Source organism: Primulina eburnea, chromosome 17 (assembly GCF_022965805.1).
Source record: "Primulina eburnea isolate SZY01 chromosome 17, ASM2296580v1, whole genome shotgun sequence".
In the NCBI taxonomy this organism is placed as follows: Eukaryota; Viridiplantae; Streptophyta; class Magnoliopsida; order Lamiales; family Gesneriaceae; genus Primulina; species Primulina eburnea.
Genome location: NC_133117.1, coordinates 23,187,457 through 23,212,212, shown reverse-complemented (window position 1 = coordinate 23,212,212; position 24,756 = coordinate 23,187,457). Strand labels below are relative to the sequence as shown.

At 38.9% G+C, this 24,756-nt stretch overlaps 1 long non-coding RNA gene across 1 annotated transcript in view; it reads right to left on the bottom strand.

Annotated features, from left to right (window-relative positions):
• Window positions 1-373: 373 nt before the first annotated feature.
• The window catches only part of LOC140818062 (uncharacterized), a 74,857-nt gene continuing 50,474 nt past the window's right edge, over window positions 374-24,756 (bottom strand). Inside the window, exons 2-3 of the long non-coding RNA XR_012114901.1 lie at window positions 810-1,467; window positions 374-722 (exon numbers count right to left, since the gene is read on the bottom strand). This is a non-coding gene — a long non-coding RNA (uncharacterized lncRNA). The remainder of the gene's footprint in view (window positions 723-809; window positions 1,468-24,756) is intronic.

Below are 24,756 nucleotides of genomic sequence, written 5' to 3'. Positions count from 1 at the left end.
GATTTGTTTGTAGCTTCTTCTACCTTGTCTACCTATTTTGTTGGAAGTTCGAGGCTCGTTTGAGAGAACCTCTCGATCTCAATATTAGCTATATTTTTGAGGAAAACTGAATGCTTTATTTCTTTGATCAACAACTCCTTAAATACAAGATATGCATTAAATTGGCATCCAAGAACTATGCCCATTATTCCTCTATCTAAGCTCGAGATTCTAGCATTTATTAAAGGAAAGTACACAGAATTCAATCAATCTCATCCCTTATTTCCTAAACTTTCCATGTGTAAACCTTTGATATAGCACATCCTTGATTTTTGCTGCTGGATTCTTGTTTGAGTTGGGTTGTCCCCCATGGATTGCGTCCCTGACAGCTTCCTTCACTTGCGTCTTCATATCCATCTGAAGCATATGCTTTGATATAGATAACCTATACTCCCAAGACCACAGTCACCATCACAAAGCCGATGAGCAGTTCCTAAGGGAAATGCCGAGAAACCAAATAGAATCTCAACGAAATCTGCCTCAGATCCAATAAACAGAATCCTCTTGGTGGATCTTTGTACAAATACTTTTACAGTCAGTCGCCAGCTGGCTTTCCCTAGGACATTATTTTGCTTAGACTTGACGGCAGGGGAGACATCTTTCCTCATTTACCAGGGTGTACGAAAAATTATGTTGGATAGTGGAGTTTTCGATAACAAAGATCCTTCCAGCAATGCCATGATCTGATAACAAATAAAACGAAAAATTACAAAAACAGGCATTGAAAGAAATCATATTACATTATAACTAAAATGGATATAAAGATTGACCTGTTGAAAACCCCAAGAGAACAACATTTCTTCGAGCAAGTCTTTACCTTCGACCTGGTATTGCCTTAAAATTTGGGAACGAGATTCTGTGTGGTTAGGCAGAATCTGAAGATCATCGCCAAGTATGAACGATGATGAAGACCTTGAAAAAACACCATCGTCTTTGCTCAAGGCTTGGCAGTATAACTCCGATCGCTTGTACAGATCTTCCATGGGTATTTTCTTGTTCAATAAAAGACCACAATGGCACGTTTTAGTGTCAAAATACATGCTAATGCATTTACCTTTCTCACAGGCATAAAATTGGATAGGGGGGGTGTCGTCGATGTTGATTTTGAGTTTAGCACACTCAAGTCCGAAAGGATTTCTTGGCTGGAGCAGCGTCGTCTTAGCTTCCCTCAGCAGGGAAAAAGCTGCTATCCATGGTTTCCAAACTTCGGTACAACGAATTCAGGCTTCCAATAATTGGTGCCTCCCGTGCTTCATGATATTTGAAGAGGAGCCTTACGATTGTTCCTAGCGGCAACGTCAAGAAACTCAATAAAACATCAACCAACTTGTTCTCCACTTTAGCAAACAAAACTCTCTCTCTCTCTCTCTTTTAGCACTATAGCTTTCACAAGGAATTTCATCTCCTCGGTTTTCGCCATGCTTAACACTGAAATAAATGACATTGCATAAAGACCACTCCACCAAAGAGGGCAAACCATATAACTACACGCATGCTTCAAATTAGCAACATTCATCACATAAACCATTATCAAGCTGTAATTAACTTGGTCTGTATACACTCAACCTATACACCAAACATCAGATTATTAATTTCACTACATAAAATACCTCAGATCTAATGTATTTTTATTCATCATATTGGTCACTTCATCCTACGTACCAAACATTACTCCTTCGAATGTGCCAACCAAAGAGGGTATTGAACCGAAAGCAAAATGATTCATTCCCTGAAGGAAAATATTGTACGTGTTGGATCACAAAAATAGTCCAAAGCCAGCATCTAAAAACCCACCTGCTCAAAAATTTAATCAATCTTGCCATGACCTAAAATCAGTAAATTAAATCAATAATAATTATTTTCGGTTCAGTTCAGTTTTCTCAAATACGGGTTTCTATTCAGTCTCAAAGGGGGAGTTCTTTTTTTAACTGAAAAATTTGTCTTAAAAATTTCAGCTACTGTCTTAGTCAACTGAAAAGTACTGTATTAAATCTGCTTTGGTTATCAATTCAGTTTTAAAGGGGGAGTCTTTCTCTTGTCTTCAAAATTTCGTTAATTCAGTTGTTAAGGAGGAACTTTCCTTTGTAACAAAATTTAGCTTAAAATCTAGTTACTCTATCGGTCGACTGAAAAGTTTTGTTTTAAATGTTTCTTTAGTAATTCAGTTTTTCAGGGGGAGCCTTTGACAGAGTTCGAATGTACTAACCCTTAAAATGAATATATTGCGCTTAATTGCTCAAGTTTTGTGACCATCAAAAAGGGGGAGATTGTTGGAACTTCTCAGTTCGCAATCTAAATTTTGATGATAACAAAACTTATCATCTTATTTCTAACAATCTATCATAGTGCGCAGGAAGCTAAAACTGAACTAATCAGTTTACGAAGCCACAACTGAAGCTATCGGAAATGTCAACTGATTGAACCAACTAATCATCGAAACCAAATCAGTCCAACTGGTTCTTCTATCAAACAACTCAGTTAATTGTCCAGTTGATATGTAATGCAGCAGAAAGATCTCAAAAGCCTGGCCAGCTGATGTTGTATCCAACTGACGAAGAGCTCAACTGACCAGTTCAAACTGAAAAAAAGTGAAATCAGTTCAACTGACGAGTCAATTGATTTCACTAAGCCCAACTGAAGATCAGTCAAGCTGACCAAACTGAAGCATCAGTTAAAAACCTTTCAGTTGAATATCAAAACAAGCTTACATTAAATGGATTCCAGCTGTGTGAGAAGGTACAAAGTCAGTGTCCAGTCAAAGGACAATAATGGACGTTGCATCAGAGCATTAAAGACAAAACGCTTCAGAGGGACAGTCAAAAAGACGAGACACAAAGTCCAAGAAGCCGATTCAAATTCAACAGATACAATAAATGAGTCTCACTGTACGATCAGTTTTCCCGTCTATATAAAGAAGAGATCGGTTAAGACTCAAACAACACAACTCAAGAGAAAAAGAGAGAAGGACACACTTCAAAGTCATATCAGTTTGAGAGAAGCAATTCAGCCTAGTCGAGGGAACTCTTTACAGAAATATCAGCTTAGTTTAGAAGCGTTTTTTCCCCTCAGTGTCTGAGAACATCTTTGTTCAGTTCTCACACACACAAACACTCTCAAAACCACTCTAAATCAGTCTTGCACAAAGACTTTAAACTTTTGTATGTAGGCTTTGACACATAGACGTTAAAGAAGTGTTGGCTGGAAGGTGCTGCCTTCAGTCGTAGCTAGGAGTTCAGTTTAGGCAATAGTGTAAGTCTTAGCTGAGTGGGTTTGTACAAGTAGTTGTATAAATCAAAGTCTTCTAGTGGATCCTATCCGTGGAGATAGAAGGGGTGACGTAGGAGCAGTTGAAGTCTCCGAATATCTATAAACATATCTTGTGTATTTAACTGATTAACTGTTGTTTTGATCAGTTGGAGTATTCTTCAGTTCATTTGTCACCGTAACTGAACTGAATAATGCAAAAACTAATCTGTCTTATTTCAGTTAGTCAGTTTACAAAAGTTAAAACGTTTTCTAAATATATCAGTATTCTTCACAAAGGATTACTTCGAGTTTCTTCCGCTTGGTTTTAAAACCAAACTCGATTTAATCCATCGGTGTTAATATTCTTAGAACACGAGCTATTGAAGCTCATTGGAGACTGATTGTGTGCGAAATGTCTTCGAAGGCACTAGGACACACGATCTTTCAGAAACCAATCTACTTTAACTGAAAATCAGTCAAAATCAATCCACATGAACTAAAGAAGCAGCCTACATGAACTAAAAGATCAGTCAATATGAACTTAAAATCTGTCGACACCGGTCTACATGAACTGAAGATTCTTCTGACGCCTGGGTAGAGGAATCTGATTTAACTCTTAGGAGATCTTAGAGAAATCTAAACTAAATATTTAATTTTTAAATATCATCCCAAATTAAAAAATATGAAAAAAAATCATAAATTTAAAATAACAAAAGTTATTAGTATAGATAATTTTTTAAACATTTTAAACACCCAACGCGTGTAACGGGGTACTGGTAACCTTTCAATCGCCATCAATCGTTTTCAGTCGACGTCGTTGCTTGTTCCTCTAGGCTACTCGGTTTCATGCACACACTTTTAATTTGGTTCGATTTTCTTGGTTTTTCCCACATGAACACTTTCTAGTGAAATATCATCTTTTAATTTTTCAATGTCATACAAAATTTCCGTTGAAAATATTAAAATTGAACGAAAAAAAACAGAGTAGTATATTAAAATCGTAAATTGTCCGCAATTTTGGCTAAAATAAAAATTTGTTTGTTTTTATATGGACAAAAATGTAATTTTCCCAATAAAATATATTTTTTTATTAGATTTTTATAGCTGAATTGCCAGTATTTTCGGATACATGATAAATATTTGATGGTTCGGCACCATGGTTTGGACATATAGATATGAAAGAAGAGTGACTCTTATGTGAGACTGTCTCACGGATTTTAATATGTGAGACATGTCAACCTTACCGATTTCATGATAAAAAGTAATGCTCTTAGCATAAAAAGTAATATTTTTTCATGGATGACCCAAATAAGAGATCCGTCTCACAAATTCGACCCGTGAGACCGTCTCACACAAGTTTTTGCCATGAAAGAAAATACCTTCCATTTAGTTTTCAAACCTTGGCAGTAAAATTTCAAATTTTGGGAGTAAAAATATTTGGGGTATTTTGTTTCTTAAACTTGTCAACTACTTATTTAAGAAATTGAACTTATCAAATATCTTTCAAATAAACTTATGGATTTCATTTTCTTATATAAATAGTTAACCAAAGTTATTTTACAAATTTCACCAAAAAATTTTGATGAACTCTCTTTGTTGGGTTTAGAAACTCTAATAATCTTTATTTTGATTACAACAAAACTTATTATTGTGTCTCAATATATTTACTCAAGTGTGAAATTGTTAACTCAAGATGGTAATTGAAACTCAAATTAAAACAAACTGAAAATCGGCAAGCTTTGATATTTTGATGATATCTCACAGCTCGGTAATCCAAATGACCAGCCACGAAGACAACTGAATAGAAAATTCAATTTAGGACAAGTCGTATTACACCTTAGTTGGGCTAAATCGGATGTTTATCTAGGCCAATGATAGTTGAAAAAAAAATTGATTGCACGAAAACAACAATAAGTTGAGCATAAGCAGTTGCGGTATTTTAGTAAGCTTGACTAGCTCGGTTATCCAAGTGAAATGTTTAATATGCGTTAAGAATCTAAGACGATGATCTACAAATCATATTCACAATTCAAAGTCTGAATCGGAGTTTAAGATGCTGATAAATGATGACAAAGCTACTGGTTCTGAGCAGGATGAAATCAATAAGGCTGATTTTAGCATACCCCATCAGTTTGGTTCAGTTGAGCATGTTCAGTTGACCAGTACCAGTTTAGCAGAGAAACAGAACTGAACCAGTTGAGCAGACCAAAACTGAACTGAACCAGTTGAGCAAAGACAAACTGAACCAATTGACTGGTTGCAAAATTGAATGACCAGTTTAGGCTCAGAAAATATCCAGCAAGGGAATTTGATCATCGCAATTTCAGAAACAATACATAAACTTTTCAAACGATCATATTCTTGTGTCTAACGTATATATCATTGTTGGGGCATATAAATACATTATCTTGAACATCAAACAAGAGCTTTTGGAGGGGGAATCAAAGCATGAGAAATTAACAAGAAGAAATTTTCTACTTGAGAGCACAAGCCCTTGGTGAGGATACATTTGAGATGTACACTGTAAATGATAAATTCCTCACGCAAAATCACTCACACATATACAAAAAAGTTGAACTTCAAAGATTAGATGAGTGAGTCTTCACACAGAGACGTAAAACGATGTGTTTGTAGTCTTTGCATTTAAACAATATGCTAATTGTGAGGTGTTTCTGCAATCTTGAGTGTTATGAGTTCTATTTCGGTGTTGTCCTTTTTGATCGGGTTCGTACAAAGAGTTGTATGAATCAAAGTCTTCTAGTGAATGCTTTCCAATGGGGAGAAGATGTGACATGACATAGGAATTTGTTAATCTCCGAACATCCATAAACAAATTCGTGTCTATTTGTTTATTGCATTTAGTTATCATTTCCATTATTTTAAAGATGCATTATTGATGCATTTTATGTGTTCTTCAAATAACAAAATATTGCATATCAAGTGTTTGAAAAATGTTTCAACCAAAATATTTTTACTCAGTCAACTTGCATATATTTTAAATGCTTTACAAAATATTTAATCGGTTTCTATGAATGATTATTTTGAGTGTCTTCCGCTTGATTTGAAAACCAAACTCGATTTAATTCATCAGTTTTCAATATTTCAAGAACCGAGCTATTGTAGCTCAACGATTATCCCACAAATCGATCGTTGATCTTCTTGAATTTGATGAAGAACTCGATCTTCTTGAATTTGATGAAGAACACAATCTTCTTGAATTTGAATAATTTGAAGAAGATTATGATAAACGCCTTGAATCACGTCTTGAACTTCGCTAATTTTATTGAATTTGAAAAGATTAAGTTGCAAGAATTTATACATTGAATTCTCCTCTACTTCCTTGTCTTATGTATTGTATGTCATCTTTCATGGTCTTCTTTCTCCTATTTATAATTGAATGATGCAAATTCTTACCATTTTCATTTGACGAAATACCAAACTTTGATTGGCTCCTCGTGATCCATTTGATAATTATTTTCCATTAATCACAAAACTTAATCTCAAATTATAAAAATATTAGTATTTTCTTACATTTGGTGCAAGATTGGAATTTTAATAGTTAAATAATAATATTTTCTTCCATTTAGTTCAAGATTGCAATCTTGATTTAAAATCTTGATTTGGTTATGAAATATATTAAATGAACTATATATTAACTATTTATTTTGCATAGGAATTTAATATCCCAATAAATAGAAATTTTTTATTGATATTATTTTGTACGTGATATAATTTTTTGAATATATCGATGATCCATATAGGAGTCACAAAAAAACTTGATGGAGTTTCATCTCTTGGATTTTTAGCATTTCCTTTGTTCTTTTATTTTCTTTCAGCTTTATGTAATCACAGTTGGAAATTTACTTTTTTGAAAATTTTTTACATGCAACATTTAGATTGTATTTATCTTTCACCGAAAATATTTATTTTCCACATGAAAATAAAACAACAAATTCACGAATGTACTTAGAAAATATCTAAGTTGCCTACGTACTCAATAGAGGTATCAAGTCATAATGCAGTTCAAAAAATTTGATAATTTGGGAGGGGTGTCGTGCACAATTGATACTCATGCAGGTCACGAGTGTCTATTGCTTTATCACCCTAAACTAGGTGAATGATCGTTTGCAGAGCACCTTGAGGTGCTTCAAACAAAATATTCTCCAAGAGCTACAATAGCTCGTGTTCTAAGAATGTATATACCGATGAATTAGATCTAGTTTGGTATAAAACCAAGCGGAAAAAAAGACTCAAAATAATCATTCGTTAAAAAACACTGATCTACTTGTATATCCTGTGTAACTGAATAACCAAAAGACTAAATTAGTTTTTGCATTCATTAGTTCAGTTATGGTGATAACTGAACTGACAGATGTTCTAACTGGTTAAATCAGTTTGAAAACAATAATTAAATAGTTAAATATAAAAGATATGTTTACGGATGTTCAAAGACATCAACTGCTCCTACGTCACCTTTTTACCACCTCGGGTAGGATTCACTAGAAGACTTTGATTTATACAACTACTTATACAACCCACCCAGCTTAGGACTTACCCAATGCCTAACTGAACTCCTAGACTAGACTGAAGGCAGCACCTTCCAGTCAACACTTCTTTACCGTCTATGTGAGAAAGACTATATACACAAGTTTATTGTCTTTGTGCAAGACTGTATTTGAGTGGTGGTGTGTGCATGTGAGACTTTATATCTGAAAACTACCCGAAAGTGTTCTCACACACTGAGGGAAATATGCTTCTAAAATAAGCTGATAAGTAAATAAGCCCGCCATTTATTTTGTTCTTCACACACTTTAGTATATACTCACTCTTGTTCTACTTGCTTATGGTCTTGAGCTTATATATATAGAGGCATTGAGACCATACTTCAAGACTCATCAAATGTGATCGTTGCAGCTTTGAATGCGTTCCTTGGTATATGTGTATTGACTTTTCTGACATGCCTTCAGGAATCCCTCGGCTTTAATCTTTGTTGCAACGTCCATTATTGTACCTTTGATCGTACATATATTTGTATCTTTTTGCGTGTGTTGCGTATTTTCACTACCGAAAGTGTACGGTGTCAAGTTTTAGTACTAGTTAGAGTACATATATCGATCCCACGAGGAGTAATTATTTAAAACTGTATATTAATTACCATAATTGACATAGTTCACTTTATTTAGAAAAATCAATGTGATGGTTTATAATCAATTCAGACAAAATAACAAATTATGTAAATCTTATGCACGCAGTCGAGATTCAATGGGTAAAGCAATCTAGAGATATGATTTCGTCGATTCCCCTATGCTAAATTAAAATATACTAACATCTAATTAAATCGCATCCTGTTTATTAACCAAGAACTCGAAATTTTTCTATTCCCTTTTTCAAGTGTTAAATAGAACTGTATTATCTATTACTGATTTTAATATGTTTATTCAAAATCACGTAACACATAATAAATACAACCAAGGTTCTTTTTATGGATTCGCAAGAGTTATACGTCTTTTTCACGTTATAAACATCTGACGATGTAATTTCCCCTGTCCTAATTTTGATCACCTCTCTCGAGTGTTAGATCTCAATTATTTGATCAATCGAATTATGGCCAGTAATTCAAAATCATTAAAGACAAGAAATCACAAATAAAAACGATGAATTAATTCAATGAAAATTCAAAACGTCAATAACATAGGTTCGACCACGACTATGTCAATCTCTAGAAAATAAAATTAGTTCATGCTCGAATTTAACTCAATAAAAAACATGTTTGTAATCATAAAAAACGTAAAAGGTAAAGAACCGAACTAAAAACGTGTTGGAAGGAGATGGAAGTGCGTCTCCGTGTCCGGATTAAGCATCTTCAGTCTCCATTCTTCGTGCTCCGTCGTTGGCTCTCTCTTTTTAGTCTCCTCTTCTCAAGTGATACGTCGGCTGTCTCCAAAATTTCAGAACTCTAATTTCCTTATAAAGCCCACGTCGAAACCTACAATTTCTGGAAATTGCATCGCGCGCATCCGCGCGCCCAAGACCGGTGCATATGCGCGCCTCTTTCTGTGCTGAGCTTCTTCTCTCGCGCATATGCGCGCTCTTGCTCCGCGCACATGCGTGGAACAAGAGCGTGCATATGTCGGCGTATATGCGCGAGTCTCTCTGTATTTTCCCTTGCTTCGGTGCATCGGGCGAGTCTCACTGCCTTCAGAGCCGGACTTCTTGACTGTTTTTCTTCTAGGCGCCATTTTCATTTACCTTCGCGCCCAAATGGAAGCCTTACCTAGGTTCCTGCAATCACACCAAAAAACAACAAAAGCACATAATTCCGCCCAAAAAGACTAACAATCTATATGAAGTATAAGGATAATTTAAGTGCATAAAATGCATTTATCAAATCCCCCTAAACTTGAACTTTTGCTAGTCCCGAGCAAAATAAAATAAAAAAACATTACATAGATTAAACTTAACACATCCTAACGAATGTAACTAAATGAACAAGAGTTGTGGGATAAAAGGATAACCACTAGCCTCAGAGATTACAGGCCCATCATATTGAATCAAACACATGCCACATTACTCACAGTTCACGTGCGTGTGTTTTTTGCTATTCTCGTTTACCCACTCCAAGTGCCAAGATAAGTTCATAACTTTTCATCTCATAAAATTTTGAACTCCTCGACACACATGTAATTAGCAAAACCATTGAGGCACACATTTACCTTCACAAATCAACATGACTTAAAGGGTAACATTTGGCTAAAAAAAATGGCAATCTGAAAATAATAATTAACCAAACAAAGTCCAATATCATGATATGCGCACATGTACACAATCAAATTATATGTCTATCGACGGCATTTTTTTCAAGTGTCCATAGGCTTAACTTTGGTAACTCTTCTCCAATAGTATATTGGGTACGTGTGACTTGGTTAATAGGTCTTTTAAGCTTATAACGTTCGGCTATGGTTAATAGCTAAAAATGAAGATAGGAAATCAAAAGTGAAAGAAACAAAACAATTTATTTTTCAACACGCTTCTCCTTTTTCCTTTTGTTTCACATCCACTTGCTTTGCCACAACATATTCACCATTTTGTCCTCTTTTTCACATCAATAAGGCTCAAACGTTTAAAAAATCGCCAAAATCATCCCTATGTTACACAATACCAGTGTGACACCTCGACCCAATTTAATAAAATAGCAGCGGAAATTAAATTTTTTTTTCTTGAAGGGAGGAAGGATTCAAATACATTTCCATAAAACATTTACATCCAAAATAAATACATGATCATTCAAATGATATAACAAAAATACAAAATATCATTCCTATGATCATGCCCAAAATGCCATCAAAATAACTTCTTCCTTCCTTCTCTATATGCATATGACTCCGGCCCACAATCAACGATCCGGCCCGTCGCTCTTATCTGCATCACAAGAATAACTGAAATGAGTATAAAACTCAGCAAGTGGAACTCTTACATAGCAATGAACATATCATACTCTGAAAATCATAGCTTTAAAAACATAAATACCATCAACTCTGAAATAAATATCATAGCAATAGCATAGCAATAAGATGGTATTTCTCTTTTCTCTGGTATGGATTGATATCAATAGTATCTCTGTCTGTGGTGCTCGTATCCCATCGATATAAATCGACAACTCTGAGGGATATAAGCCTATGGTCGTTGATCAACTAATTGCATGCAATCTCTGACTATGTATCTATCAATCCATAAAACATTTGAATTATCTCTCTTTGACATTTATCAAACACTTTGGAAACTATACTCTTTGTATTCCCTTTTCAATACAATTGAGACATACAATGCCTCCAATAGATATACAAGTGAATCAATACATAATTATGAAGCCAATGAAGGGAATAACACATTAAAATCTTTGAAACACAATACATATAATATCATGTGAGCACAAGGGATGAAATTCCACTTACAAACCACAAGAACACTTGAATCTAACTCCTTGGTTGAAATCCTACAACAATAATCCATAAATAACACCATCAACATCCCAATAATCAAGAACCCATGCCAAATAATCCATAAATCCAACAAATACAACAAACCCATATCATCTCTCCTCCAAAACCAAGAAATAACAACACCAAAAGCTTACCTTAGCTTCCTAGCACCAAAGAGAACTTCGATCTCAACTCAAATCACCAACTAGAAGCTTGAATCGAAGATAGGAAGTCAAAGAAATGAGAGAAACCCTAGCCTAAGGAGAGAAATATCGAAAATGGGGAGGAAAGAATGAGGAAAAGTAAGCCAACTACCCACTTAAAATCTCGAACAGTAACCCGAAATGCGCGACCGCGGGTGCGCTACTCTTGTACCGCGGGTGCGGTACGCTCACGGCATTCCACCAAAAATCTGAAATCGACGACCGCGGGTGCGGTCCTGCAATCACCGTGGGTGCGGTCTACACCGCGGGTGCGGTCCTCACTATACCGCGGGTGCGGTGAAGCTACGGCAAAACACCAATAATTCAGACCGCGGGTGCGGTCCTTACACTGAGCGCGGGTGCGGTGCTGTCACGGCAGAAACAAAATCTCAAGCAACTAAAAATCTAACCAAAACACTGAAACGACGCAACTACCATCAACTAACAATATCAACCACACCTCAAGACAATAATAACCAACAATACTATAGCCCAATCACAACTCTTAACATCACAACTAAACTTAAACTTAATCAATAAATCCATAACATACGAAAACTTAAACCGTACCGCTTACCAGGCTCGGCTATTACAATCTCCCCTCCTTAGAGGAATTTCGTCCTCGAAATTGACGTCACTGCACGAACAACTCAGGATACTTCTCTCTCATCTCATCCTCCGGTTCCCACGTGGCCTCTTCGATCAAATGGTTCCTCCAAAGAACTTTAACGATGCCGATCTCTTTGTTCCTCAAAACTCTGACCTTACGGTCTAAAATCTGGACTGGAATCTCTTGGTAAGTCAAATTCGGCGTCAAATCCAATGGCTCGTGGCGAAGAACATGGGAAGGATTCGCAATATACTTCCTGAGCATCGAAACATGAAAAACATTATGGACTCTGTCAAGATCTGGCGGTAGGGCTAACCTGTAGGTTCGATCACCAACTCTGTCCAAGATCTCAAAGGGGCCAATAAATCTCGGACTCAACTTGCCCTTCTTGCCAAACCGCATCACACCCTTGAGAGGTGCTATCTTCAGGAACACGTGATCGCCAACCTCAAACTGCAAAGGTCTACGACGAACATCTGCATAGCTCTTCTGTCTCGACTGCGCAGTCTTCATCCTCTCTCTAATAACAGCAACAACATCGGCCGTCTGTTGGACCAACTCTGGTCCCAACATCTTCCTCTCACCAACCTCATCCCAATACAAGGGAGATCTACACTTCCTGCCATAAAGTGCTTCGTACGGTGCCATCCCAATCGTCGCCTGGTAACTGTTATTGTACGTGAACACAACAAGAGGCAATTTGGAATCCCAACTACCAGGATAATCAATAGTACAAGCTCTGAGCATATCCTCTAGAATCTGAATGACTCTCTCTGATTGACCGTCGCTCTGAGGGTGATATGCTGTACTAAATGCTAACCGTGAACCCATAGCTCTGTGCAAACTCTTCCAAAACTCTGAGGTAAATCTAGGGTCACGATCAGACACAATCGACACAGGGACACCGTGAAATCTAACAATCTCTGCTATGTAATCCTCGGCATACTGGTTCATGGAATACGTCGTCTTGACTGGAAGAAAGTGCGCTGACTTGGTCAATCGATCACAATAACCCAAATGGAATTAAAACCCTTCTGCGTCCTGGGAAGACCAGTCACGAAATCCATCGTAATATGCTCCCACTTCCACTGAGGAATCGGCAATGATGGCAATGTCCCAGCAGGTCTCTGGTGCTCAATCTTCACCTGCTGACGAGTTAGGCACTGAGAAATAAATATGGCAATGTCTTTCTTCATACCTGGCCACCAATAGAGTCTACGAAGATCCTGATACATCTTGGTACTGCCTGGATGTATCGAATATGGCGCGGTATGAGCCTCTGTCAAAATGTCTCGCCGAATGTCATCGCCAACAGGAACACAAATACGGCCTCTGAAAGTCAACAAACCGTCTCCATTCAATCCAAATTCTGAGTTACCTCTCTCCTCTGCTCTAGCTCTCAACTCTGTCAACTGAACATCAACAGTATGCTCTCTACGGATCCTGTCCGTCAAAGTAGCCCGAATGACCAACGCTGAAAAGCGAGCAATGGTCCCCGGAACCACCAAAGCAATCTCCTCTCTCTGCAAGTCCATCAACAACGGCTTCTGAATCAACGAACTCAAGGAAGAACTCGACTTACGGCTCAAAACATCCGCTACAACATTCGCTTTCCCTGGGTGGTAACTGATAGTCACATCATAATCTTTGACAAGCTCTAACCACCTCCTCTGCCGCATATTGAGCTCTTTCTGGGAGAACAAATACTTCAAACTCTTGTGGTCCGTGAAAATCTCACACTTTTCGCCATACAAATAATGTCTCCAAATCTTCAAGGTGAAAACCACAGCTGCTAGCTCCAAATCATGCGTCGGATAATTCTTCTCATAATCTTTCAACTGGCGAGAAGCATAGGCGATAACCTTACCTCGCTGCATCAACACTGCACCGAGACCCTTCTTCGACGCATCAGTATACACAACAAAATCCTCTGAACCACTAGGCAATGAAAGAACAGGAGTTGTCGTCAACTTATCCTTCAACTATTGAAATGCACTCTGGCAATCATTGGACCACTCAAACTTCACAGTCTTCCTCGTTAGATTGGTTAATGGCAGGGCAATCTTGGAGAAATCTGAAATGAAACGACGATAATAACCCGCCAAACCAAGGAAACTGCGTACCTCTGATACAGTAGTAGGAATAGGCCACCTCTGAATCGCCTCAATCTTCGCTGGATCAACAGCTATGCCATCCTTCGAAACAACATGGCCTAGAAAAGAAATCCGATCCAACCAAAACTCACACTTCTTCAACTTGGCAAACAACCTCTTCTCTCTCAACAATCGGAGAACAACTCTGAGATGCTCTGCATGAAGCTCTCTGGTCTTGGAATAGATCAAGATGTCGTCGATGAAGACAATGACGAAACTATCCAAATAAGGCTTGAACACACGGTTCATCAGATCCATAAAGACTGAAGGAGCATTGGTTAGACCAAAAGACATCACAAGAAACTCATAATGGCCGTACCTGGTCCGGAACGCTGTCTTAGGGATATCAGACTCCCTAACCTTCAACTGATAGTAGCCAGACCGAAGATCAATCTTCGAAAATACAGTGGCACCCTGAAGTTGGTCAAATAGATCGTCAATCCGTGGCAACAGATACTTATTCTTGATGGTCACTTTGTTGAGCTCCCTATAGTCGATACACAGCCGCAAAGACCCATCTTTCTTCTTGACGAAAAGAACCGGAGCTCCCCAAGGTGAAGAACTCGGTCGAATGAAACCTTTATCCAAAAGATCTTGCAACTGCGTCTTCAACTCCTTCATCTCTGTAGGTGCCATTCTGTACGGTGCCTTGGAAATAGGAACCGTACCTGGAAATAGATCAATCACAAACTCCACATCTCTGTCCGGCGGCAAACCCGGCACATCATCCTCAAAAACATCAGAGAACTCTCTCACAACATCAATATCATCAATATTCAACTTCACAATCTTATCCACATCAACAATAGAAGCCAAAAACCCATCACATCCTCTAAACAACAACTTCTTAGTCTCAAGACATGAAATAAAAGGAAGGACCAGCGAAGTACCTGCACTGGCGAGCAAACCTTCCCTATTGCCATCATCTGCAAATGACACCGTCTTAGCAACGCAATCAATCACTGCACGATAGGTCGAAAGCCAATCCATGCCAAGAATAATATCAAATGCAGCCATAGGAATAACAATCAGATCAGCATACACCACTCGTTCATCGATTTGAACAGAGCACGCATACACAATAGACGTCGGGCACAACACATCTCCCGAAGGCAAAACAACATTGAACTGGAGGGGAAGAACAGAAGGAACTATACCCAACGATCTCAAAAACAATTCATACATAAAAGAATGAGTAGCAACAGTAACAATCAAAGTCGTAGCTACTCTGCCTGAAATTAAAATAGCGCTAGAGATCACAGAAGAATCATGGTTTATACCTTCCTTTGTCATGATAAAGATACGACCTTGCACTTTATCCTTGCTCGCTCCTCTAGGACAATCTTTAGCAATGTGGCCAGCCGTGCCACAACGGTAGCAAGCATGAGTGCCAAATCTGCACTCTCCTCGGTGATGTCGATTGCACTTAGGACACAGCGGCTTCTCGGGATCAACTGGAACTGACGGTGGTCTAGGACTCGATTCCACCTTGCCCTTCCCTTTGAAACGATCTTTGCCTCTCTGAGCAATAGCTTGATGCCTCTCTTGCCTCTCCCTGGCGATATCCTTCTCGTCTTGTTCAGCCAACAACGCCTTAGACACGATCTCTTTGAAAGTCACAGCCTTGGACATGTTGATATCTCTCCTGATCTCTGCACGAAGGCCTCGAATGAAATGAGCGCCTTTGTCTTTGTCGTTTGAAGCAATATACGGAGCAAATACACAACCCTCCTCGAACTTGAGAATGTACTCATCAACGTTCATGCCTCCCTGTCGAAGCTCCAGAAACTCAGTCACCTTCCTAGCTCGAAGTGCGTCGGGGAAATATTTTTCGTAGAAAAGATCGGTGAACTCTAACAACTTCAAAGCCGGTAGATCAACACTAACCTTGGTCGCATTCTACCAGATACGTGCAGCCTTTACCAACATGAATACTGCACAGCTGATCCTGTCTTTATCCTCATACTGGAGATGGTCGAAGATTGCTTCAAGCGCCTTGACCCACTCGACAGCCACTAACGGATCAGTGCTACCTGCGAATTCCGGTGGATCCATTCTCTTGAACGCAGAAAAGACGGCATCAGTGCCAACTGCCTGAGCTACTTGGCCTCTCACTTGGCCTCTACCCTGTCCTGTTCCTTGCAATCGAAGCAGTTGCTGAATCTGCTCGCTATGGACTTTGGCCAGCTCCTTAAGCAACTTTCCGAACTCGTCGACAACTCTCGAGGAAGAACTATCCTCACCCTCTGACGCCTTACGCTTAGAAGGCATACTCTACAATGTGCTCACAAAAGACATATCAATAAATAACAATGGATAGATGCAAAGAAAACATACCCGGACAGTTGAAAGTAGATGAAGTCATATGCATTGGTCCGAAGAACGGTGCTCTGATACCACTAAATGTGACACCTCGACCCAATTTAATAAAATAGCAGCGGAAATTAAAATTTTTTTTTCTTGAAGGTAGGAAGGATTCAAATACATTTCCATAAAACATTTACATCCAAAATAAATACATGATCATTCAAATGATATAACAAAAATACAAAATATCATTCCTATGATCATGCCCAAAATGCCAGCAAAATAACTTCTTCCTTCCTTCTCTATATGCATATGACTCCAGCCCACAATCAACGATCCGGCCCGTCGCTCTTATCTGCATCACAGGAATAACTGAAATGAGTATAAAACTCAGCAAGTGGAACTCTTACATAGCAATGAACATATCATACTCTGAAAATCATAGCTTTAAAAACATAAATACCATCAACTCTGAAATCAATATCATAGCAATAGCATAGCAATAAGATGGTATTTCTCTTTTCTCTGGTATGGATTGATATCAATAGTATCTCTGTCTGTGGTGCTCGTATCCCATCGATATAAATCGACAACTCTGAGGGATATAAGCCTATGGTCGTTGATCAACTAATTGCATGCAATCTCTGACTATGTATCTATCAATCCATAAAACATTTGAATTATCTCTCTTTGACATTTATCAAACACTTTGGAAACTATACTCTTTGTATTCTCTTTTCAATACAATTGAGACATACAATGCCTCCAATAGATATACAAGTGAATCAATACATAATTATGAAGCCAATGAAGGGAATAACACATTAAAATCTTTGAAACACAATACATATAATATCATGTGAGCACAAGGGATGAAATTCCACTTACAAACCACAAGAACACTTGAATCTAACTCCTTGGTTTAAATCCTACAACAATAATCTATAAATAACACCATCAACATCCCAATAATCAAGAACCCATGCCAAATAATCCATAAATCCAACAAATACAACAAACCCATATCATCTCTTCTCCAAAACCAAGAAATAACAACACCAAAAGCTTACCTTAGCTTCCTAGCACCAAAGAGAACTTCGATCTCAACTCAAATCACCAACTAAAAGCTTGAATCGAAGATAGGAAGTCAAAGAAATGAGAGAAACCCTAGCCTAAGGAGAGAAATATCGAAAATGGGGAGGAAAGAATGAGGAAAAGTAAGCCAACTACCCACTTAAAATCTCGAACAGTAACCCGAAATGTGCGACCGTGGGTGCGCTACTCTTGTACCGCGGGTGCGGTACGCTCACGGCATTCCACGAAAAATTTGAAATCGACGACCGTGGGTGCGGTTCTGCAATCACCGCGGGTGCGGTCCTCACTATACCGCGGGTGCGGTGAAGCTACAGCAAAACACCAATAATTCCAATAATTCAGACCGCGGGTGCGGTCCTTACACTGAGCGCGGGTGCGGTGCTGTCACGGCAGAAACAAATCTCAAGAAACTAAAAATCTAACCAAAACACTGAAACAACGCAACTACCATCAACTAATAATATCAACCACACCTCAAGACAATAATAACCAACAATACTATAGCCCAATCACAACTCTTAACATCACAACTAAACTTAAACTTAATCAATAAATCCATAACATACGAAAACTTAAAACGTACCGTTCACCAGGCTCGGCTATTACAACCAGTATCTCACCTCGAAGAATGCCAAACCAAGTTCTAGACTACTTTCAATTTACCAATCAACAAACACAGATAGATCATATTTTCGGGTATTCAAACAGAACAAATTACACATCTTATTCTCATTTAGGCTCAAAGGGCTAACAATTGACAAATTATTCAAGAAAAAACAGACCCAATATAAAGGCCCGAAAATTCGTGTTTTGAAAATTTGCTGGAAATTTAAAATTTTCTTTTAAAATAAATGGAGTGCCTCATTCATACCAAAAACTGATAAAATGTTTAACGTTCAAATAGCAGCGGAAGAAATTAATACTTGCCGAAATAAATAGTTAAAATATTCAACAACTGATAAAATGTTTGAGCATCAAAAATAAAATGGCAAGTGCTGAAACTGAGGTCCTCGGGTGCCACAACTGCCGACCCAAGCTAGCTCACTGGTCCCCACCCTCGATCCCGACATCATCAGTACCTACAACAATCAAGTCTATTGAGTCTAAAGACTCAACATGCAAATATCGTAAATAACAAGTAGATAATATAGTAAAATTTGCATGGGATAAAAATATTATGTCATAAGGCATACGTGAAAATAACTTGTCATGAGCAATTATAATACGGGCATAACTGAACTGAAAAATCATAGTAAAAATGTTTGCTTCTTGGAGCCCTGTACTGAAATAGCTTGTAATAATTTTCTAGTGAGATTATGGTCTACGCAAGTGGTCCCTGAACTGAACTGAACTGAGCTGACCGATACTGGTGACCGGACCGATACTGGGGATCGGATTTACGTCTGATCAGACTACTGCCACAGTACTGGGTGAAACAACTGAACTAACCAGTAACTGGTGACCGGACCGATACTAGGGACCGGATTTAATACTGATAGTAAAGTGACCACAAGCAATATCGCATAAATCTCAAAATTTGTATTTTATGCACGTAATATAATGAAATGACTGAATTAAATATCCTGTACTCATTTACTGATTGGATTGGATCGCTCCCAGGCTCGCTGCAACCTAAATATGCCATGAAAAATATGCAATATATTTATGGGACCAAACTATGCAATAACCTTCAAAATGTGACAATTACGCCTACCGACTTCGTATTTAATCATGACTCTGAACCAACCCGAACCAACACTGAACCATCATGTAGTCATAATTAAAATACGCCTAAAATGATAAAATAATGCTCCTAAAATGGTGAGGGCCGAAATCTAGGTGAATGGAGGCCAAAACATGAAACGCTCTTTCGAGAGTCAATTTGGCACATCGCACCATAAATTCTCGTACGACCTCAAAAATGATCCGAATGACGAACGGTCAAAAACATGACCTTCCCAACTCAATGAGGCATTGTCCAGTCCAAGGCCATAGGTTAAAAGCCAACCGAGAACTCAAACGAGCCACCGAACCGACGCAGCAAGCTGCTGTCCAGAAATTCCAGCAGCTGCGCTTGGGTTGCGTGTGTCGTTTGCGAGGCTAATGGCCATTGGGGCTTGAACCACCAACCAAAACCTCTTACCAACATCCCAATTAATGATTTGAACCATGGCTATGGGCTCTAGTCCAGCCACAATTCGCACCACACCATAACTCAACCGAAGGATCCAACCGAGAACACCCTTGTATGCGCAAGGTGTTTTTCTTCGTTTGCTGTCATGGATCGCCCCAGGGGCCATTTGATTGACCATGGTACGATCTAGAGGGGCATGGTGTGAACCGTGGCTAATGGTAAAGAACCAACCAAGATCCACACTAACACCATACGACTCAACTACACTTGCTAGAAAATCAAAGGGGCCGAGAAAGGGGAGGGGCTGTTCTTGCGTTTGATTTTTAAAACCGATGCACCATGGACCAAGTCACCAAAAGGGCAACTTATTCACGTCATAGAAATGCTAGGGAAGTGATCTAACCATGGCTATAAGCCTTGGGGCAGCCATGATCAGATTCATATCCCTTTGACAGCAAAACTGAATTTTCGAAGACTCAAGTGGCAAGCATGGAACGTTGCTGTCATTTTCTTGTTTCCCAGCGTGCATGGGGTTGAATGAGTGGTCCAACATGATCCTAATGCATCCTATTACATGTCTAGATGTCTCCTTGGGAGCCTGGAATCGAACCAATACCTGAAACCATGGAAACAAAAGAAACCGTGAAGCTTGTCATGGAACCGAAAATTCTGCATGTTTAATTTTCTGAAAATTGTTGGTACATTTCGGTTTTAGCATGAAAGTGATAATCATAAAATGTAAAAATAATGATAATATGACTTGATTGAAGAGTCAAGGAAAAATATATGCATGCCTGGTTTCGTTTGAATGAAAAACGAAAGAACGAGACGATCCGACGCGGAGGAGGTGGAGCGTTTTCTTTTCTACCTTTCTTGCTCGATTATTCTCTCCTCTTTCTAGCTATGAGGGTCACGATTTTATACTCTGAAATGACTCTGAATTTCGGTCATAGGGAGGGGATAATAGTGGTTAAAAGAGTGAGGAGGATGGGTGCAAAATATAGGGAAAGATATCAAGACCAAGTCTACTCTCATTCAAATTTTGAATTTGGTTGAACAAGTCTTCTTGTGGGAGATGGCCGATCCTATTCCATCTAGACTAGGTGAGGATAAGTTTGATCATTAATTAATTAAATGGTGCTCCCAAAAATATAAAAGAATTATCCTACTAATTAAATACAAAGAAAGGGTCAAAGGTGGTGGTGAGGTGGCAAGGTATGCTAAGTCATCCAAGGGGGCCAAATTCTTGGAATAAAAATGAAGGGAATTGTTGATTATTTACTAAATTTATAACCCTTAAAAGCCTCACCTATCTTTTAATTAATTTAGTGAACTAACCCCTTAATTAAGGAACTTAAATAAATTTATTTTCTACTCACCTCAAGTAACTAAAATAATTACTTAAACTTTCTTTTTAACTTAAATGAACTTACTTGCTAGCTAAAATAAATTCTGGATATATTTTCTGAATCTTAAATTTTATCTCTAAACTTCAACTCCAGTCCGGCCTCACTGAAATAACTGAAAGAATAAAATTTAAACTACTGAAATAAAATAATTAACGTAAGGAAAAATCATTTAAATACTCATGAAATAAAATCATTTAAAATACTAGAATTATGCATGGCTTATACGTAGTCTAAGTTACGGGTTCTACACCCAACATAATTCAAAGACTGCCCGAATCATTTTTGTGTTAGTGAACATGTAACTCAACAAAAAGTAATCAACATGCAGGTTTTGGAGTTCATTCATACATTCCAAATCACAAATCAATTGAACACTCTCTTGACATCGGATGTATCAACAAGAATAGCAATCGTGAATTAGTGTGTAAATGGTTAAGTAAAGATGATAGCAGGCATTTAGATTCGTAATCATGGAACAACATGTGTTTTGGGTCAACTCTCATCATTGTTTGGTTATTACCTTAATTCCACAACTCTAAAAAAAACAATTTAAAGACTAAAAATGGACATAAAGACTAAATTAATTAATTAATTTTTTTTATTTTTTACATAAACATCAAAATTAAAACATCAAACATCAAAGTTAAATCATACCCCCAAACTTAAACTATGCATTGTCCTCAATGTATGAACAGGGAAGAACGGAACAATCATACCTCCCACGACGAGCGTCAGTGCTCGCGGTCACCATCGTTGTCATCCTCGTCCATGTTCTGGGGGGGGGGGGGGGGGCTGGTAAGGGGCTATAGGATACTGAGGTGGCCATGCAGGTGGCTAGGGAAACATCGGATCCTCTGGACCTATAGGTGGGAACTGCTGAGCAAGCACGGAAGTGAAGTCCATCATGTATCACATGAAATGTTCGTTGCGGTATTGAAGCGAATCCAGCACCTGGCGCTGCTCAACCAGTAACCTCCTCTGGTCCTCCATCTCTGTCTCAAGTCTACGAAATCGGTCTCCCCTGCCCTGTCTGGCTGTCTCAGGTGGTGGCGGCGGTGGAAGCTGTGGCTGAGCTGCTCTTCATCTGTACACTCGCGGGGAATATAAGAGGCAGCTCCAAAGAAGGCAAAAATGGGGGCCTTCGGCTTTAAAACTTGCTCATCAGGTGACTATGCCACGCCGGCCTGTCGGCATAGCTCGGTAACAATATGAGGGCATGGAAGTGCGACCGTGGCTAACCCTGTGCCGGCTCTCATAATCGATCCATAAATTATTTTCCCCAAGTCAATAGATTTGCCCATCAAAATAACAAATACAAGTGCAACTTTCTCTTTGCACGTCGTGGTAGTGCGAGGACGGGAGAATCCGGGCCAATACGAACGATGTCCACGCACTTGCATTGGTGCCCATATCGGATTTCTTTAGAGAAATTGGACCACTCGAACTCATTTTCCATACGGCACCTGCATGACATACGGTCCGAATGACCTCTGTATAATTAACCCCCTCTTCTAGAAATTCGTGGTATTCGTCTTGGTCGAGGCTAGGCATCTGATAGATCATGTTTATCGTTTGAGAGTCAAACGATACCAATTTACCTCTCACCAGTACTTTCGACTCGTCATGGCGTATCCACATATTAGCATAGAACTCCCGCACAACTGAGAGCACAAAATCTAGAGGAGGGTGAGCAAATTCAACCCACTGTCTTCGTTCCAGTTCATTCACAATCACAACACGTGCTATCGATAAATTAAATCCCCTTTCCGGGATGATTGACCGTGTCATAGAGCTCTCATAAATTTGCTGAGCTTCCTCATTCCAAAATCGATGCGTATCAAAACTTGCGAAAGAAGAGGCACCCTTCTTTGATTTCTTTTTCGGTGCCATTAACTCAATAATAAAATGCTCGCAACCACACACTAAACTCAACCAACAGAAAAGCCAAAATCAAAGATAATCGGACCCCAAACTTGAACACTATAATTTCACCACACCAATTAATCCAGTAAGCAATGCAAAGTATAACCAATTACAGAATACTTTAGTTTAGAACACCCACTGCACAATCTCACAAATTCCCCATACATATTTTAACACCAGTTGTAACCAATCTCGGAAGATTTGAAAAAAATTGAAATAAAAACTCTTACTAGCACCAGAGAGTGAATAGAAATCGGAGTGCAGTCGAAGGTTGGGCTATGGTCGGAGGCGGCGGTAGGCTTTCTATGAGAGGCAGCGGCGCTGGGTCTGGTGTCTCTGAGAGGGAGGCTGCTGTGCTTTGGAGAACGAGGGTTCGCGTCTGTTTTTTTTTTAATATCATATCGCACGCATATACGCGTCCATGAGTGGCGCATATGCGCCGATGTTACTGTCCCGCTTTGTTGTCATATGGCGCATATGCGTCCTTTGTAGCACATATGCGCGGATGTCTCTGCCTCGCATTTGGTCTCTCGAGCATATGCACGCCCATGAATGGCGCATATGCGCGAAGGTCTCTGCCTTCCGAGTTGGGCATATCGTCTTCTCGCGCATATGCACGTCCTAAAGCGGCGCATATGCACTAACTCCTCTGCCTGTGTCGCGTATGTGCGCGAAAAGAAATCGCGCATATGCGCGATACGCACTGTCCATAAGCTTTACTATTTATTTTTAAATACCTGCAAAAATAAAACGATTCAAACTAATACTTGAATAGAGAAAATTAAAACTAATAAATTAAGGAATTGAAATAAAATGATAAAATAATGCTAAAAATAATTTTGGGTTGCCTCCCACACAGCTCTTTTTTTAATGTCATCAGCCTGACTTTCTTCAGTCGGAAGAGGTTGTCCATGTGTCTCACTTCATTCCCAAAATAGTTCTTGACCCTCTGACCATTTACTTTAAATGTCTCACCGTTTTTGCATTTTAGCTCAATTGCCCCATGTGGATACACTGTTTCCACTGTGAATGGTCCAGACCATCGTGATTTTAACTTACCAGGAAACAACCTCAGTCGAGAATTGAATAATAACACCTGTTGCCCTGGTTCGAAATCTCGTCGAAGAATCTTCTTGTCGTGCCATTTCTCGGTCTTCTCTTTGTGTATCTTATCATTTTCGTATGCATCATTCCTGAATTCCTCCATCTCATTCAACTGCAATAGTCGTTGCTTGCCAGATGCCTCCACGTCAAAATTTAGCTTTTTCACAGCCCAAAATGCTTTGTGCTCAAGTTCCGAAGGTAGATGGCAAGCTTTCCCAAAGACCAACCTATAAGGTGACATCCCGATAGGTGTCTTGTATGCAGTCCTGTACGCCCATAACGCATCATCCAGTTTAATTGCCCAGTCCTTCCAGTTTGTCTTCACTGTTTTTTATAATATCTGCTTGATCTCCCGGTTGGATATTTCTGCTTGCCCATTAGCTTGCGGGTGGTATGCCAGTGTCACCCTGTGATTCACATCATACTTGGCCAACAGTTAGTTAAAAATTTTGTTACAAAAATGCGTAGCTTCATCACTGATTATGGCTCTAGGGGTTCCAAATATTGTAAAAATGTTCCTGTGGACAAACTTAACAACAACTCGAGCATCATTA